Source organism: Takifugu rubripes, chromosome 22, assembly GCF_901000725.2.
Source record: "Takifugu rubripes chromosome 22, fTakRub1.2, whole genome shotgun sequence".
NCBI lineage: Eukaryota > Metazoa > Chordata > Actinopteri > Tetraodontiformes > Tetraodontidae > Takifugu > Takifugu rubripes.
In genome coordinates this window covers 14,572,228-14,589,453 of record NC_042306.1, presented here as the reverse complement: position 1 = coordinate 14,589,453, position 17,226 = coordinate 14,572,228, and the positions used below count along the sequence as shown (strand labels likewise).

Genomic DNA, 17,226 nt, shown 5'->3' with positions numbered 1-17,226 from the left:
AAAGGCCTTCCCTTCGCAGCTCCGCTGCCTCCCAGCAGGTCTGCAAAGTGAATTTACTGCCGCTGTCGAAACTTCTGTCGGTTCTCAAAGGGGGAGAGAGTGCGTGCGAGCGAGCGAGCGAGGCGGCGGTGGTGGCGGCGGCGTGGGGCTTCTTTTCTTCCACAACTGCCTGAACACACGGCCCCTCCGGCCCACAGGACCTTTGAAATCAGCGCGTTGGTTAATGGCTGTCTCGTGGAGGACGGGGAGCGCCAACGCTCACGCCGGGGAAGTGCTGAAACACTCATTTTCACCTTCTTATTGTGGCTTTAAAGTCGGTTTTCTGAAGACTTTGGCTCAAAACAAGGAAACGGGAAGTGAGCGGAAAAGAACGACCCTTTGGCCCTCGTTAATTATCACAGGAAACGAAAATGGCTGCGACGTTGTTGGTCGTTTTGTTGACCTTTTGCACCCAGAAGGGACCAATTGGGACGCAACGCGGGTCACTTTCACCCGGAATTTTAGCCAATTCATCCAAACTTTAGCGGCCTGGTGTCACCAAGGCACCGTTGCTCCAGCTAATATGGAACCAAATCTCTACCGTCCCCACTTCTGAGGGCACAAAATCACCAGCGGAAGTGGCCACAAACTCAATCCAAAAACCGGGGGGGGTGGTGGGGTCGTGCTGAATGTTGCTCCACAGAAATCCCCAGTAATTTACCGTCTGCATTTGAGCGGCGGTCCAACAAATCCCGCGAACTGTCTTGTACCTGAACAATAGTCCCAAGTGCTGTGAAGAGGTTCCCCTTTGACACCCGAACGTCCCGTCTGCTCTCAACAACGCCGCCTCTGATACAGTAATGCAGAAACCCCCCCACCCCCGAGCAGACCGACAGTCACCAGCGCTTTTAGAATTAAAAGCTTTCAGCCATCCTGGAGGGGAGGACACGTCGGGGTGAAAACAAGCCCGCTTTAAAAACAACTTAAAACTCGGAGCCATTCTTCCCCGAGCGTGCACTCTGTGGGCCGCATACCTTCACGTCCCGTCTCAAAGGCATCCAAACATAAAGGAGGAGACAGGGAGACGGCAGCGCCAACAAAGGCGCCCCTGAGCAGCTTCCACTTTCATGCAGGCCAGTAAAAAAGCTCCAGGTTGCCAGTCTGCTAAGAAGAAATAGTAAATACCCCCCACCTCTTCACCTCACGCCTTAGTTTTATCTGCCCGAAATAAACCCGAACAACAAAGGCGTCTGTGGTTGGAGGTGCTTTTAAGGCCCGAGCCAGGACCTGAGCCAGGACCCTCGTCCCCAAATTACCTGTCCTGCAGCTCTGCTGACACCGCTTTATCAGCTGACTCAAACCCATAATTAGCTGCCCAACGTCACAAACAGCAACATTGAAAGGTTGAAATGGGAATTTGGAGAGCAGCCGAGCGTCTTGGTTGGGGTTGGGGCGCCAACCTTGAGACCTCGGAGCCCGAACATCCAGGGCCCTTCCTCTGTGTCTAACCCTCAGTGGCTAACCCTCTGTGGCTAACCCTCCGTGGCTAACCCACTGTGGCTAACCCTCAGCCGAGCACCCTCACAATGCCAGGGTCAGCAATAAAACTCTCGATATTGAGAGTCCGGACAAAGCAGAGTTTACAGGTTCAGGATTTACGGCCGTTTGTTGGGGGCTCCCCGTGTTGCTGCTCAGAGGAACCTTTGTCATCAGGCTGTGGAGAAAAACAACATTGACGCAAGCTAATTTACTGTTTCAGCAGTTATTTAAACACAAACGCAGCATCTGGGAAGCGCTTGTCCGGTTCCTTCCTACCCTGTTGTCCCCAGGACGAATCAAGCGGAGGCAAAGGTTCGATCCACTGATCCAGGAGGATTGTCTGAAAGCCGGTTTGATGTTTGGTCTGAACCGTTGCGCCCCCTCCGGGTCCCCCCACCGCTGACTGACGGCTCCTCTGCTGTTTTTGGACCAACTTTTCCAAACAAATGTCAGAAGCAGATGTCCAATTTCAGCCGCTCGGAGAAGGAAATGTGAAGTTAACGTGTGAGACAGGCGGGATTAACACAGTAGCCGCGGCAGCGCTTGAGCGTTTCCACAGGCGCTTTTTCACAAAAGGGACAAAATCGTGCTGGAAACACAAAACGCCGACTCTGCGTTTTCACTCTTTTCATTGGTGCTTCCTGTTGTGAAGGAGCACAAAGGAGTTTGCAGAAAAGGAGGTTTCATTTTGGTTTCTCCCCTCGTTACCTTCATGTGTCTCACCTGTTGTAATTGGCTCCGCCCCCTTCCCTGTTCATCGTGTGCCTCACCTGCTGTAATTGACTCTGCCCCCTATTTAAGCCCGTTTCCTCTGCTTCCCGCCCGTTAATGTCTGAGTGAGCTGGGTCTGATTCCTGCCTGAACTTTACCTTTCGCCACTTTGTCTTTGATCTGTGTTGGGGTCTCTTTGATCATGTTCTTATAACAATGACTTTGTAATGACGTCAGCATTGTTTTCTTTACCTTATTTGCATTATACTCTCAAGAAAATCCTGTTTTAATGCAGTTAAAGACACACATTTGCAGTGTTTAGCAAGGAAGCATCAAAGAAAGTGACGAGCGTGATGAATAGAAGCCTTGATCGTTGTGGCTGGACTCGTTGGCCACCTACACATTCTTTACATCAACAGCAGGAGCTCTGTTCACTCACATGTTTCAACATGTTGACAAAAGTTTCCTCCTGGTGAGCTCAGGCCTGATCTGTTACCCTCACATGTAGAAAATCATCGCCCTTCTGGACGGTTTCCTCTTTCTTTCAAGGTTTTAGTATTTGTTTTAGAATGTAAAACTTCCTCTAAATGGACCTGTCAATCAAGACCAGACCCCCCCCTTCCCCCCCATCCCTAAAGTTGTAATCAGGCGGTGTAAATGAAAACACCCGTGAGAGCGACCGTGTTGGAATTTGCGTCACAATCACAAAAACCAGGTGAAAGGCGTCGTCTGTGTGGGCTAATCGTGCATTTGTGGCAGCGACTGAATGTGAAAACCACTGTTCCCAGTTTGCACCCCCCCACCCCCCCACCCCACCAACGCTGGAGGTTTTCACGTACTTGTGAAAACCTCAGCGATAAAATGCGTCAGATGCCCGGGAACAGACGCACAAACGTTCCGGGGAGCTCACGCTCTGCAGACTTCACCTTTACTTCCAGCTTGTCAGAGCTGTTGGTCTCCTCCCCCTGACCCGGACCCTCCCCAGGCCTTGCTGCTGGAACAAAGCCCCCACTGTGTGTGCCCGCTCTGGGGAGTCAGCCCGGGACAACGTTAGGCTGCCCTCCACCCAGGCTGCTATTGAGGGCCAGGCTGAAGTTGGATGGGAGCGTGGGGGGGTTGGGCGTTGATCGGGGGCGGAATGACGGATGGGTTGTGTGTGGGAACCGTGCCCCGACCCGCCTGTCCACTTGTGAAAGGGCCCAGTGCTCTGCCAATTTGCAATGCAGATCTCCCCCCTCGGAGGCTCACTTTGGGAAAAGGAGCGTGAATGGCTGGCACAAAGCTGGCCTCCGCTGATGGCAAATGTCATTCCCATTTTGATTCTTGACCCTTTTTTCCCAAACAGCCTTTTCCTTCTCCAAAAAGAAAAGGCCCACCTCCACCCATTTAGGGGGCTTCGGTCAATCCCCTCTCTGCAGCCTCTGCAGCGCCGCATTAGATTCAAAAGAGCCCCCCAAAAAAAGAGAGAAAAGAAAGTTCAGAGTTCCCATTCAGGTTGGGGGGCAGTAATTGTCATTCCCACTGAGACGGTGTGAAATACGTCAGGATAAGAATGAGAGAAAGGAGCGCTGGAAATTCCCTCTTCTGTTCGCTGAGTAGCGTGCGTTGTTAACTATCGCGGTCATTATCGTTACACTCTAATTTGTCACTAAGCCATTTAACTCCCGCGGCTAAATAAATAGATAAATAACAAAGCCGGGGCTGGAACCCCAGACCTTCACACAAGTCCTCCACGGGAACCCAAATTGGGTCAGGAAGGTAGAGAAGGCGGCGTGTTAACGGTTCCGATGGAGTGGAAACTTCCTGTAGCTTCTCCCAGCACGACTCCACCTTCTTCTTTACGCACTTGGTTCTGAAGCCACCTGAGGCGGCCCGACGGGCCTGGATCCTGAAGGCTCCGGCGCCCAGAGGGCCCCCTCACGGACGCACAAAGACCCACTTCCTGTTTCACAGGTCTGCTGCCTCTCCGTCCTCGTTCAGAGGATCCAGATCCAGAACCATGAATACGATCTGGTTCTCACAGCGCACGTTTGGTTTGGGGAAAAAATCTGAAATGGTGGAGCTCCTAATTATTTGTGTTTTGTAAGAGTTATACTGGATCTAAATTCAGAGATTTGTTTTCTCAGTTATATTGAGGTCTGTGTCAACACTCTGTCTTCATTTCTCCAGTGTGTTTTAATTTAAAGGTCCCGGGTCGCCGTGGAAACCAGCCTTTTCCCATGCATCCGTGACTGGAGCCCAGTTTGTTTTCCTTTAAAAAAAACTGCACAAATTCCTCCGTGAACCCTCCGGGGTGAGGTCACAGGCAGCAGGATCAATGGAAACGAGGATCACGACGTGTGATCTGGGACAGATCCTAACTGACCAGTTTAGACGGGATGGGATGGACCAGCTCAATTCACCACAGAGGTTGGAGCTCTGACGACTTTATTCTGATGATATTTTCCTTCCGCCTCAACTGGGTCAAATTCAGCTCATTTCATGACACTTTTTTAATGAAAAAGTGAGTTTAGCTGTGCTGAAGCGTCACTGTGGGGTAAAAGATGAAGACTGGAGACGGACGGTAGAAATGTTTCACCTGTTTCAGGACGCTTCCTCAGCCTTTAGCGGCATGAAACAAGGTGCACGTCGGGTGCATGTCGCAGGGGTGGGAGGAGCCTGTCGGCTGACCTTGACGCCGCTCCTGCTGGCGTTCTGAAAGCAGCTGGTGAAAGTTTTCAGGAACTCTCAGCTTGGGTGTTTCTTTGAAAAGTCCATTTGAATTTTCTAAATGTGCTAAAAACTCTTTACACCTCTGCCTTTTAACTCAGTTTTAACGAGTCGTTTTGTAACCAAACGGAGCTTAATGTGTCTCACAGCTCCAAAAAGGGGGAAAAAATCCCTTTTTCGTGATTCAGAAGCAAAAATAAAGCGTGTGTCTGAACTCCGCGAGAAGGCAGGAGTGTCTGTTTTCACCTTTTAGAAGTGCCGTCATTTGGAAGGTGGAAGAACACGCTCGAAACCGCGTCCCGGAGAGCCGTGTCGTGGCTCCGGCGCCGGCGCCGCCAACAGCCCAGCAGGCCTCTTCGAACCTGCCCGCGCCGCCTCCTGTCACAGACGCTGCGAGACACCGTTTTGGCTTCTGCGCTGTCGTTTTCTTTTCATGCGTTTGTATTTGGCTCCGTTTGTCTGGGTTATGCTTTTGGGTGCTTTGAAGCTTTTCGGTATTGGTCGAATAAGTTTCCCCTCGTCGTTTGGCATTGTTGTGGAGGGTTGAGATGTGATTGGAACGCCAACGATTCGGCCACAAAGAGCGTTAGCTTAATGCTATCACTGAAATATGTGCTGTTTTGATCTCGTGGTAATTGCCTACATCATCATATGGGAACACGCGCAACACTGATAACATAAATAAGCGTCAGTGAGGGAACAAAAGCTCATCCCGGAGTTCCGACCATGTCGGAAATATTTCAGGAGTAAATAAATCTGAAATAATACAGGCTAAGTCTTCTGATACAACACTGCTATGTGTGCTGCTTAACTCGATTACAGCAGCATTTTCTACAATTCTATCCCCCCAACACACACACACACACACACACACACACACACACACACACACACACACACACACACACACACACACACACACACACACACACACTCTGACTGACATGCGTGTAATCTGGAACTTGTGCCGAGGGATCATGTGAGTGTTAGAATAATTTGAATGATAGCATAGCAACACTGGAGAGGATGGGATGATCAAGACGTGTGTGTGTGTGTGTGTGTGTGTGTGTGTGTGTGTGTGTGTGTGTGTGTGAGAGAGAGAGAGACCTCTCTAATAGGCACATCGGCCCAGCGAGCGTTGAACACCACTTAAGTTGCATTGAGACGTCTCAGTTTTCAGACTGAAAATGAGGCGAAAGGAAAGTGGTTGAACTGGCAAAACGGGTGCGGTTTAACCATTAACGGTGGTGGACGCTGCATCAGTGCTTGAAATGTTTCGTGATCTGTTGTCAGCGGCAACAATCAGAGTCAAGTGATTGTGTTTTTCTTCTAAAGTCTTTAGATGACAGTAGTTTTCATGATGATCTCATGAGCGTTCATTTGTAAATACAAGCTAAGGTAAAAGCTGGTTTGAGCCGGGATGTTAGCCTATAGACAGCGTTAACCCCCCCAGACCTCCCGTTCCTGACCCCCACCTGCTGAAACGGCCCGTCTGTTCTGAGCCTCGCGGCTGCAGAATACCTACGCAGCCACGTAACTCTTCCGAGGTCTCTCTGAATGGCTGCTTCATGGGCAAACTGGTGCGAGTGGCGTGTCCAAGCCGGCTGCCTGCGCTCACAGGAAACGAGGAGTACCCCAGGGCTCCATTCTGGGCCTGGCTCAGACTCCAGAAAGGAGGTGGAGGGGTGGTATCCAAGTCTGGAAAAACAATTCCCCGAGAACCGCGAACAGCCAAAAGCAACACGGCCACTCGGAAATCTTGGCCACCCTCCAGTGGAAACAATTAAAATGAGCAATTTGTTTTAGAGCGTTCAAAAGTTGAGTTTGTGAAAACATGTTCAGCTTTTACAGGGCCTGACGGCGGAGATTCCAACCGGGACTGAAAACACACCTGAGAGAAAACACGCTAAGATTTCCAACCTGCGACTCGGCTCCATGGAAGAGGATTTCCTCCTCGCTTCCCGAAAGACATTTTTTAGGAAGAGCAGCCGTCAAACGCCACAGAGGCTTTTTTGGGAGTCTGAAGAGTTCATTAATAATAATTGATTATGCAGGAAGGTTTGATGAAGAGCGCTGCCAGGAAACGAACGTGGTGAACTGAAAATGTCATCAAGCGGCGTGCGTGCGTCGTGCACGCCGAGAGGTAGAAGATGAGGGCGGATGTTTGTTTGGGGCCAATCCGGGTCGCAATAATTCATCTCTACACACGTTTAGCAGGTTCCAAATCCCGGCTCGATGGGAAGAAACAATCCGGTCGAATCTCCAAGGAAACGCCGATCTGCTCTGTTGTTTGGGGGCGTGGCCAAAGATGCGTCGCTGTCAGTCACCTCGGGCTGACGGGGGGTCTGATCAGAGCTGAAGGACGGCGGCGGAAATTTAAGGTCCTAAAGTCCTTAAATGTGGAAAATCATGTACAGGAAGCATCATGTATCACGTCTTGTATCAGCACTTGGGTCACACACACACACACACACACACAGTCTGCAACATCTGTCTGGTTCCCCAGGCAGGCAGCAGTGCCCCCCCCCCCCCCCCCCCCCCCCACCAACAGACACACTATAAAATATGCATGAAATTCTATCATGTGATATGTCAAAAAAAATGTACTTTTCTTCATCTTCCAGCAACTCAGCTGTTCATTCATTATACATGGCTCTTCCGTGCACATGCACGTGCGCCACTGTTTCTACCTGTGTTTACCATGTTGGTAAAGGTTTTAAACATCCTTCTCATGCCTCTGTGAGCAGCAGCAGCTCCACACAGACACAAACCTCCATATCAAGGATTCGTTTTGACAACCAGAGACAGAATTCTTTTTAAATCCCTGCAAACAATAAGATGTCTGAATATTTTAATACATCCGTTCCAGGCTGAGGCAAAAACTTACACACAAATCCTCCTTTTTAGCCATGCACTGGTGTGTTTTTACCGCGTTATGAATATTTTATTAAAGCTTCTTCCACTAATCCGACAGTACATGCAATGTTTTCACGGAGGCTTGTTCGTTCATATTTGAGGCTCCGCTCGATTTGGAAAACTTGAAATGACACCTAAAGAAATCTTGGTCTAAATTAGCAACACTGCGCATCAGAGAAAATGAACAACGGTCAGGATCGATATTCCGGAGTTACATGTCAGGTCCAGCTCCACGCTGCAGGCGCTGCATCGCTTTTGAATGATTAACACAACAGGAGAAGCCCCCTTTTCCCCCCCTCAGTCTAAAGAAGAATGTCGTTCCTGGACTTCCTGGCGAGCAGCAGAGGGAAAACTGTGTTCCCCGCTCTCCTAAATAAGCAAGAACTGGGTCGCTGTGGTGGAAAACAAACTGTCCATCACTCCTCCCTGATGCTCGCGCAGCTTCAGAGGCATCACTCAAGAGCCAATAACATGTGGGACATTCCCGGGTCAGAGGTTGCAGGAGGCAGAGGTTGACGGTGATCTCTCATAAATACACACGCTCGATGATGGACGCATGCCTCAGACATGTGCACGAGCTCTTGGGTGGTCCCATACTGGGGAAGATGTTCGCTCGTTTAATGCCTTTAATGCATTCGTTCCGGGGACACTTTAAATTTAGACATCTGAGTGTTTCAGCACATTCAGGCTTCCCGTTTCTCTGTGTTGGAACCCACAAATTCAATTATCCCTCATTTCTTCGTGCAGCGGAATTGGCGTCATTCACGGTTTGGGCGGGAAGGTGGAAGTGGAAGCGATCAGTCGCTGAAAAACCAGCCGAAAAATCTCCAGAGATTAAATTCTACACGCCAGAAACCCAGTTTAGGGTCAGGATCAGAGCCCAGTTGTGCACCTCTGCTCCGTCGTGTCGTCGTGGATACGGCAGCTTGACCCTGTCATCGCCGCGGCTGCAGGACGACCGCCGTGCGCTCCAGCTGTTGCACGGCTCAGCGTGGCCACAATGGTGCGCCTGTGTCGGGTCAGTCGCCGCCATCGTGTCAGCAGTGCACAGCTGCCATGGAGAGACCAAAAAAAGAGGTGTGTAACTGTTAGCTTATTCCGTCGTTAACCGACCCCCCTCGGGCGTGAATGAGCTTCTGATGTCACCACGGAGATTTTAGCAGATTTTATTTTTTTAGGGCGGCAGCATTTATTAGGTTTTGACCACTTGTCTCCTCTGTCCTTGTCCCCTCTGTCCTCGTGTGGCGTCCTCGTGTCACCTGTGATGTCTCCCTGCGTTGGCCTCCTGGATGATGTGTTTTCTGAGACAGCTCTTCCCCTGCCGGCTGCGTTCTCGCCAACTGTGGCGTCCTCGCCTCCGGTTTCACGTACAAAACTTCTGTTTTCCTCCAAACAAACTGGGGCTGACAGTCGACGCTCCTGGGAGCGTCACAACGTTGCACAAAGTTCCCATCAAACTTGAATTTATCAGTCCGAGTGTTCAACATGTCCAAGATAACAAGAGCGTGGCTGGATGTGCTGTACACACGCGTAATAAATGATTTACGCTGGTGGAAACCCGTCTCGGACTCCCACACCTGACAGTCATGCAGGAGAGGATGTCTGCCAACGTTGACACCCCGCCGGGATGGGAAACACACACAGGCTGAAGTGGATAACACAACGACGCCACGTCTAATCAAATCTTCGCTCTCAATGGAAACGGGGGAAATCCGTGAACCGTGACATTCAAACAAATGGGTTAATTACCCTTTTGAAAAGCTGGCACTTGTTTCTTTGTCAGCGTGGGTTGTAAAGTTCCTGTTGAGGCCATAAGATTCACTCTAAATGTAAATAAGTGGCGTTTTAAAGGGCCGTTAGCCGCACACTTGTTAGCACAGCAGATAAACCAGGTCGCCTGTTCTCCGTGGGGTCAAGTCCCTAATTAACCCAAAACGGCTTTGTCATTTTCCCATTCAATTACAGCGAAGGAATCAGCGCTGTGGCACAGAGATATGATGAATATGAGTTCCTGCAGTCTCCTCTGCTTCTTCCTCCTCCTGTCATGGCTGATGTTTGACAGATAGAGGGAATATAGGTGTTGTGAAGATAAAGCTGCTCATTAAGAGTTTAAAGTGAAGCCAAACAAGCTGATAGGAGATAAGAGGGTTCCTTTCCTCTTCTGGCAGGATTTGGAAATCCACTTTGGAGCATTTGGGGACATTTCTGCTGCGGGAGCGGCGGTGTGGAGACGCAGTGAAGGTCATGAGCGGTGGCAGGAGGATGAGGGGGAAGAGGGATGAAGATGTGCCGGAGGAAGAGCAGATACACACGGGAAAAAACGATTCATTTGTGAAGGAAGGAGTCTGGCGTAACCTGCCGAGGCGCCGCTCTCCCACCCAGTTGGAGCAATCTAAATTGCATCAGACAGGCAGCAGCACCGTGGACGTTGGAATTCTGATCAGCTCGGAGATAAGAGAAGTGGGGACGATTGATAAGCTGGAGTAGATTATGCAATATCCTATAGGACTCAGATAAGTGAGCACGTGCTTGACCTTCATCCAGCTGTGACGGGAAGTTTGAGGCAGACACGGGAAGTCGGGGGGGACGGGAGGAAGGAGACGGTGAAGACGAGCGCCGAGAAACACGAAGGGAAAAGGAGACGGAACGTTTGACATGTGGAAATATAGGATACTCCAATGTGGAGTTGGAGGTCAGGACCGGGTCCAAATGCGCTGCCACCGGAACATCTGCAGCAGCTTCGTTCACAGTTGAGGAAGGAGCAACAGCAGCGTGATGGATCCTCAATGCTGGATGAAGGACGAGTCCTTTGTACACGAAGTGCTCGTAGTTCACAATGTTTGTGGGATGTTTGTGGGGGGGTTCTGATGATGTATTTGTTGTCTTTGCTGACACATCAGCAGACCCAGAACAGGCTCCTTCAGCCACGTCTCCAGTTCAACATGAATCCTGTGAGTCGCTCCCACAACAATCCCATAATAATAGTGTGAAACGGCTTCGACTCCGAGGGCGACCGTCGTGATTCTGGAGCTTCCTCGTGGTTTCCTGTGATTGTTCTCCTGAGACCGTGTCCCTCAGTGAGGCCACCTGAAGGTTCTGGGGGGGTTCCCGTCTTCTGTCAGCCTGATTGACACTCGGGCAGCTTCTCCAGTGTGATTACTCTGACCTGTGGGACCCTGTCCTGTGACCTATGACCTCCCAAATCTCCAGCTATCAACTTTTGCCTTGTTGATCCTAAATTCAGGCTGAAGGAACAGATCCCCTCTGTTGTGCTGCTCGGAGCGTTCCGTCTGCCACAGGTGGCGGGAACGGCGTCCCCGGTTTTAGAGCAGAGACAAACGTTTTAACAGAACCGCGACTGTGCCTGAATCACTGTTCAATCATAAAAACGGAGGCAGATCAGCCCTCAGGTGCCGACACGCCCTCGCCGCCAGGTGTTTGTGGGTTTAACATCTGTTTAAAGACGGATATCCACCATGAGAGATCGGGATTTCACGCTCAGCTGCACTAAATCCTTTCTAAAGACGCTGCAGCTCGTGTTCCCTGCGGCCGTAACGTGGCTTCGGCGTGAGCGGCGGGGGGGGTCGTTTTCTCTGCGCTGACAGGACGAGCGGGCGAGCGGCTCATTAGACGCCGCAGCCCCGGGGGCTCAGCTGCACCGAGCGAGGAAGCTTCCTAACCACGTGGACTCCAGTGAGCGACGGGGGGGTGATTGGCTGCAGTGAGGGAATCCCAGCCTCCCCCCGAACGACCACGTTTCATCTCAGAGTGACTCCTCAGCACAGATGATTCTCTCTGGCTCCACTCTGGGCTGAAGGTGCAGCTGTAGAACACACACATCAGCACAGCGAGAGGGGGTGGGGGGGTCCTGGTTACCCATCAAACCAGTGATATTAAGCATTGGTTGAGTGATGGGGGGAGTTGGCAGGAGCCACAAATGGAGGCGACTCCTAAATCCCTCTTGGTCGTCCAGACTTAACAGCATATAAACAAAAGCAGATCCTCTGGATTTCTGGCCAGAGGATCCATTATGTCTTCAGCCACAGCAGCCACTAATCTCCTCGTCTCTCTTTAGTGAATCTACAGCTAGCTTTCCTAATCAGCAAATGGACTAATAATCCCCAATTTGCTTCCTAACTCCCCTCACAAAGCTGCATTAGCGCCGTCCTTTTCAGTTCTAACCAGCCGTAAACAGCAGGCTGAATTAGTCGGCACAATGTGCACCAGAAAGTGAAGGAACACACACCCTGCCTGTGTTTGTGTGCTCACACCTACACACACAAGCCTGTTTGTGTTGGTAATGAGAGGCTTCATCAAATTTGCCTGGAGCGGCGGCCTCCCTCCGTTCCTGCAGGTCTTCTCCAACCAAAGACGCTGAGCTGGGGCGTTACGCAGCCTTGAGAGACCTTCCACACTTTTGATTGAGCATCCGTCACTTTGAAGGCGGCCGCGGCCTCCAGCCACACGTCTGCGACCGCAGCAGGCGTCTGTGGAAGCGCTCCTCATTCTGCTGTCTTCTGCAACTTCAGGAGCCAAAGTGAGCGTTCTGGAAAAGCTGCTGAGTCGTCACTATTTGTATGAAAATGAAATTATTCATGCTTCTCTTCCCCTGTCTCCAAGAACCTTTGACCGCTTTCTTTGTTTTCTGCCGCAGGAAATGGGTGATAAATGCAATTCTGCCCCCAGAAAAGCCCCCGGCTGAGGAGGGATGGGACTTTCCCAGGATTCAGGAACACGATTGTTGTTCTTAAAGATGAACAATAAAGCTGTTTGGACAGACGGACAGTAGGACGCACAGCGCGTTCACGTGCACGTCTCCTCCATCCCGTTGTGATGGGGTAAAAACGACCCCATGTGATGAACTCAACGTGCGCTTCCGTCCCACGCACACGTGCCAGAGTGTGACGACCTCGTCCAGGCCTTCCTGCGGACACCGTGGACGCTGACGTGGTCACATCCAGGAGCTGGACGTTTCTCCAGTTCCTTCAGCTGTTCCTGCACCTCATCAGTTTTTCCTTTCACTCCGTCCTCTTTGTTTTCCTTATCAGCTGACTCACCTTCTCTCTCTTCCGTCCTTCACTCTTCCCTTTCTTCAAGGTCGCCGCCTCTCGGTGGGATTTCCATCGGACACACGCGGTGAGGATATTGACCTCCTCCCTGACCTCTCAGCAGCTTCTGCTCCTTCGCTCTGCTCTGTTTTTCCTCCTCATCGTCCTCCACCTCAACCTTTCTTCATCTTTCTTGCTCTTCTCTCCCATTTGAAGCCTATAAACTGCAGATTATATTGTTTCTTTTTCATGGATTGTTTGAGTCAGAAGTGTTTTTGTTGCACTTTTTCAGAAGAAGAAGCAGAAGAAGAAGAAGTGTCCTTGTGTCGTTCCCAAAGTCTGAACATTAAAAAATGACTCAAGTTTCCAAGCACTCATAAGTGTCCTTGACCGTTTCCTCACTTCTCTCCGTCTGGACTCCAAAGGTTCATCTGGACTCTGGTCCTGTTTGACGACTCTTTTCCAGGGCACTATTCCGTCAGATGTACGGAGAAGCTGTCTTTCGTGGTAAAAATTCCACAGTCTCCGTTTTTTTCCGACTGTTCTGACGAAGAGTCAAAGTCACACCTCGCATGAAAATACTTTTTCCGTATCGGGGAGTTCCTCTCTCCCAAGGACACGGGGTCATTCTCAGACCAGTCAAATAAAAGAGAAGCTCGAGCACAAATATGCAGTATGAGGCTTTCTGATTGAGCAGGAATTCATAAAAGGAACATTTTTACATGTTGGCAAAAAGACTCAATTATTCAGATGAGAATTTCTCCTCCTGGGCTGCGGCAGTTTGGCATTTCTGCACAAAAGCACAATTATCCTCAATCCAAATAGAAAATAAATCAAACCGTGGGAGCTTGTGATGATCTGAGCCTCATCCTGAACCTTTATGTCTGCATCATTTTAATCAAATTAAATTTGACCCAATAATAATCACGTCCGGTGGCAGCAACAGAACATCAACACGAGCCTGCGAGCGTCCTCAAAGGCTGGATGAGACCAAAACTAGGTTTGCTGATATGCAATAATGGAGTCACCGTTCGACTCCTAGCTCAATTTAAAGCCACCATTTATCAGAAAGAGGCTAAAACCTGAACTGGGGAGTAAAAACGAGGACAGCAGAGGCCGTGTGGGCAGCAGATCTGTGTGATTTGGGTCTTTCTTTAACCGGCTGTAACCTGCAGACGCGGAGCATTAGCAGTGTTCACATCACAGTCATCAGGCACCTGCAGAGCAAACGGAGCCACAAGTTAACTCCAGATCAAACCCCGAGAAGACATCGGGGGTCGCCCGTTCGTGCGGAACAAAGGTTTGTCTCTGGAAAAACTTCACCGAGGAAAAGTTAACATCAAAAATTAAAGCGCAGAATGTGGAACCTGAAAGTGACAGGAAGTTCCTGTGATGTCTCACATAAACAGGCTTCTCTCCTCTGATGCCGTCGTTGGGCTCCGGCGGCCATGTTGCCGTTGTTTTCCCACCTTGACCTTGATCCCGAGTTCATGAGGATAATGACAGGAGCTGTGAAGGGAACCTGTGATGTGGATGCAGAAAATGAAAGCAGATTCCCTCAGTTATTACCCGCAGCTCCTCCCGTGATCACAGGTTTCAGCTTTCAAAGGAGGCTTCGTGTTTCCTCCGTCTCCACCGATTTCTTATCCTGACCCTTAATTATCGGCCACCGCTCCTTTAATTAGTCTTTTCTCACCCGGCTGGAGGCATCGTTGCGTCCTGAACTGGATCACCGCACTGAGGGAAGTGAAATGATGCATTATTTAGTGCCGGATGCCGTCGGAGCGGCCAGATGCCGGAGTCGGATTCCTGGCAGCAGGACAGCGGCCAACAGCTGGAAGAGGGGGGCTCTCTGAGCTGCTCGCCCCTCCTGTGAGCCCACGAGCCGGGCTGCAGAGGGGGACGGTTGTCCATCCTCCGGGGACGCCTTTTTAAGAAGACAACGGTGGGACGGTGGGACGTGCAGACAGACGGAGGCGGGCGGGCGTGTTTGGTGTGGATCCAAACTCTCCCGTTTTTATGGGTGGTTCTTTAAAATGCGTGTTGATCCTGGGATCCTAAGGAGTGTTTGCGTTCCACCAGCAGGTCCTCTGTCATGTGGTGGCCTCACCCTTCACGCTTTTCTCCCACAAATGTTTCCGTCATTCATCATCACCACACTCGGCGTCCTTGAACCAACACTCCGCTGTTGCTCAACTCCCACTTCAGACCCAAAGGTAGTGGAGATTTTCTGGGATCAGAGCCTGCGAATGTGTCTGACGGGTCGCAGCATCACAGTTGTGAGCGCTGATCCGTTAGATTATTGATGATCTCGTTAGATTATTGAGGCTGCTGCGCTTGTATTGTGTCTCTGAATATTGAATTTTTTATTCTATAATGGTAAAAATGGAGCAGGTGATGCTCAGCTCTGGGTATGAAATGACACGATGGATTCTGGGTGATATAAAACTCAGTTGAGGCTGTTTTCCAGCAACTTCTGCTGTTATTGTAGCAACTCGACACTAAACAAGCCACACAGTGGATCTTGTATTTGGCCGGCGTGCAGCAACTTGTGCAATACCTTTTTAATGACACTATATTTGTATATGGAAGTCAGCGGGTGTGCTGCTCCTTGCACATCTGCTGGGGTTGGATTTCCACTGACTCTGGGTCTGCTGCTGTGTGTAAACTGTTGTGTTGCAGAGTTTAGTGCTGAGAGGACAGAAACGTCCCCGGGCACAGAGGGACGCCGCAGAGTTGCGCTCAGTGAAGGTAAAACGGCGGCGAGGACGCAACAACCGGGGTTAACGAGCTGCCGAGGCCAGGCCCAGACGTGCCGACGCCGTGGTCGTCACCGTAGGTGTGGAGCCTGTACCTGTCGAGGCAGGACGGGTGTTTACATGCAGGCAGGCGGCAAATGGGTTTTACAGTCTGACAGCAACACAACAACCAGACCGGGGAAACAGGAAGGAGCCGAATCACCGTTTCAGCTCCGGGTTTAAATGGTTCTGGATGGATGGATGGATGGATGGATGGATGGATGGATGGATGGATGGAACGGGCACGTTTAGCCCCTGGAACTACCAGGCTGTGTTATTTGCCCCTGGCTGGAGCTACTGTGATTATTATGGTCTTTAATTTTTTATAGCCTGCTTTCGCTCGCTCAGCTTCTTGCAGGCTTGTTTAGCTAAACTCTAAACTTCCAGCTGCTCCAGCTGTGCTGATATCCCTGCATAAACATTGTGGTTTTGACTCACCACTTCCAGTTACCCCGGGATACCACCCTCCACCTCTACGCTCGACGAGGCCCCGCTTTGCTTCCTTGCATGCACGTTCGGGTCCATCTGGCCTCGTACCGACTCCAAAATAAGCCCCCAGCTGCAGCCGTCACAAGTGCTCAGCACTGGAAAAACAAAGATTTCAAATCCTTTGGACAAATGCTTTGGAATTTAGCTCCTGGAGGGCAGCAATTCAGTTCCTCCAAAGGTTCCTGCAGCAGACTAGTTCCCACACACATCAGACCACAAGTGTAAAACAACGGCGCACTTTTATTCTCTGAGGAAATCCATTTTATCAGGCTGTTAGCATTTATTTTTAGACAGAACCCGGCGAGTGAATCCTTTAATTATGGTACACAGCAAGTTTTTTCTTCTTCCTGGCTGGAATAAAGCAGTCGTGATGTCTAATATTAGCACTAAACCCTCCATTTGTGGGTATTGTTACAGCAGCTTTTTATGCTGCCGTCACTGGATTTTCTCTTTAAAAGCAACATTGACCATCTAAACCAGTCTGCCAGAACCTTTCTGATACATCGTAAAAACAAACCCGACTGCCATTATGAGGCGTTCCTCTCGCCGATTAACACAGTTTAAAGAGATTTGAAGCTAACGGCTAACAGCTAGCCTACGTTTGCGCACATCCTCAATGTTGATCACCAAGCAGGAAGAAAAATCATTTCAGATCAAAACAAGAATTAGATCATTCTTTTGAGTTTTATTGGAGCCTTGACTCACTCTGGGCCCCTGACTGGTGGATTACTGGGATCTTCTGCTGGTTCAGCCTCTGTTGGCGGTTGTTGCAAGTGCCTGTTTGTTCCAGATTCTAGCTTTGAAATGTAACCAGGGAGCTTCTGTTGGATTTGTGCGCCCTCGCCACATCACAGCTTCACATCTTTGCTACTTTCCTTCCATCACTCGACAAGAGCGCCCATATTTGTGTCCAGGATGTTCATGTCTCAGCTGCTGCTGAGCCTCTGCTGAGGAGGGTGTGCAGGTGAAGGACGCGTGACGGGAGGAGACGATAGCAGCGGTGCACGGAGCTCTTGTTTGATACACGCTGATCAAAC

General features: G+C 50.3%; 1 long non-coding RNA gene across 4 annotated transcripts; it reads right to left on the bottom strand.

Moving 5' to 3' along the window:
- Window positions 1-7,690: 7,690 nt before the first annotated feature.
- On the bottom strand, window positions 7,691-17,226 carry LOC115248048 (uncharacterized). Of its 4 annotated transcripts, none has more exons than XR_003887080.1 (5): window positions 16,895-17,226; window positions 16,139-16,284; window positions 14,599-15,756; window positions 12,912-14,424; window positions 7,691-8,905 (listed from the first exon to the last, which is right to left on the bottom strand). It is a non-coding gene; the product is annotated as an uncharacterized lncRNA (long non-coding RNA). The 4 variants fall into 4 exon arrangements; XR_003887082.1 differs by lacking the exon at window positions 7,691-8,905 and having other exon boundaries at window positions 12,649-14,119; window positions 14,270-14,424; XR_003887081.1 differs by lacking the exon at window positions 7,691-8,905 and having other exon boundaries at window positions 12,649-14,119; window positions 14,304-14,424.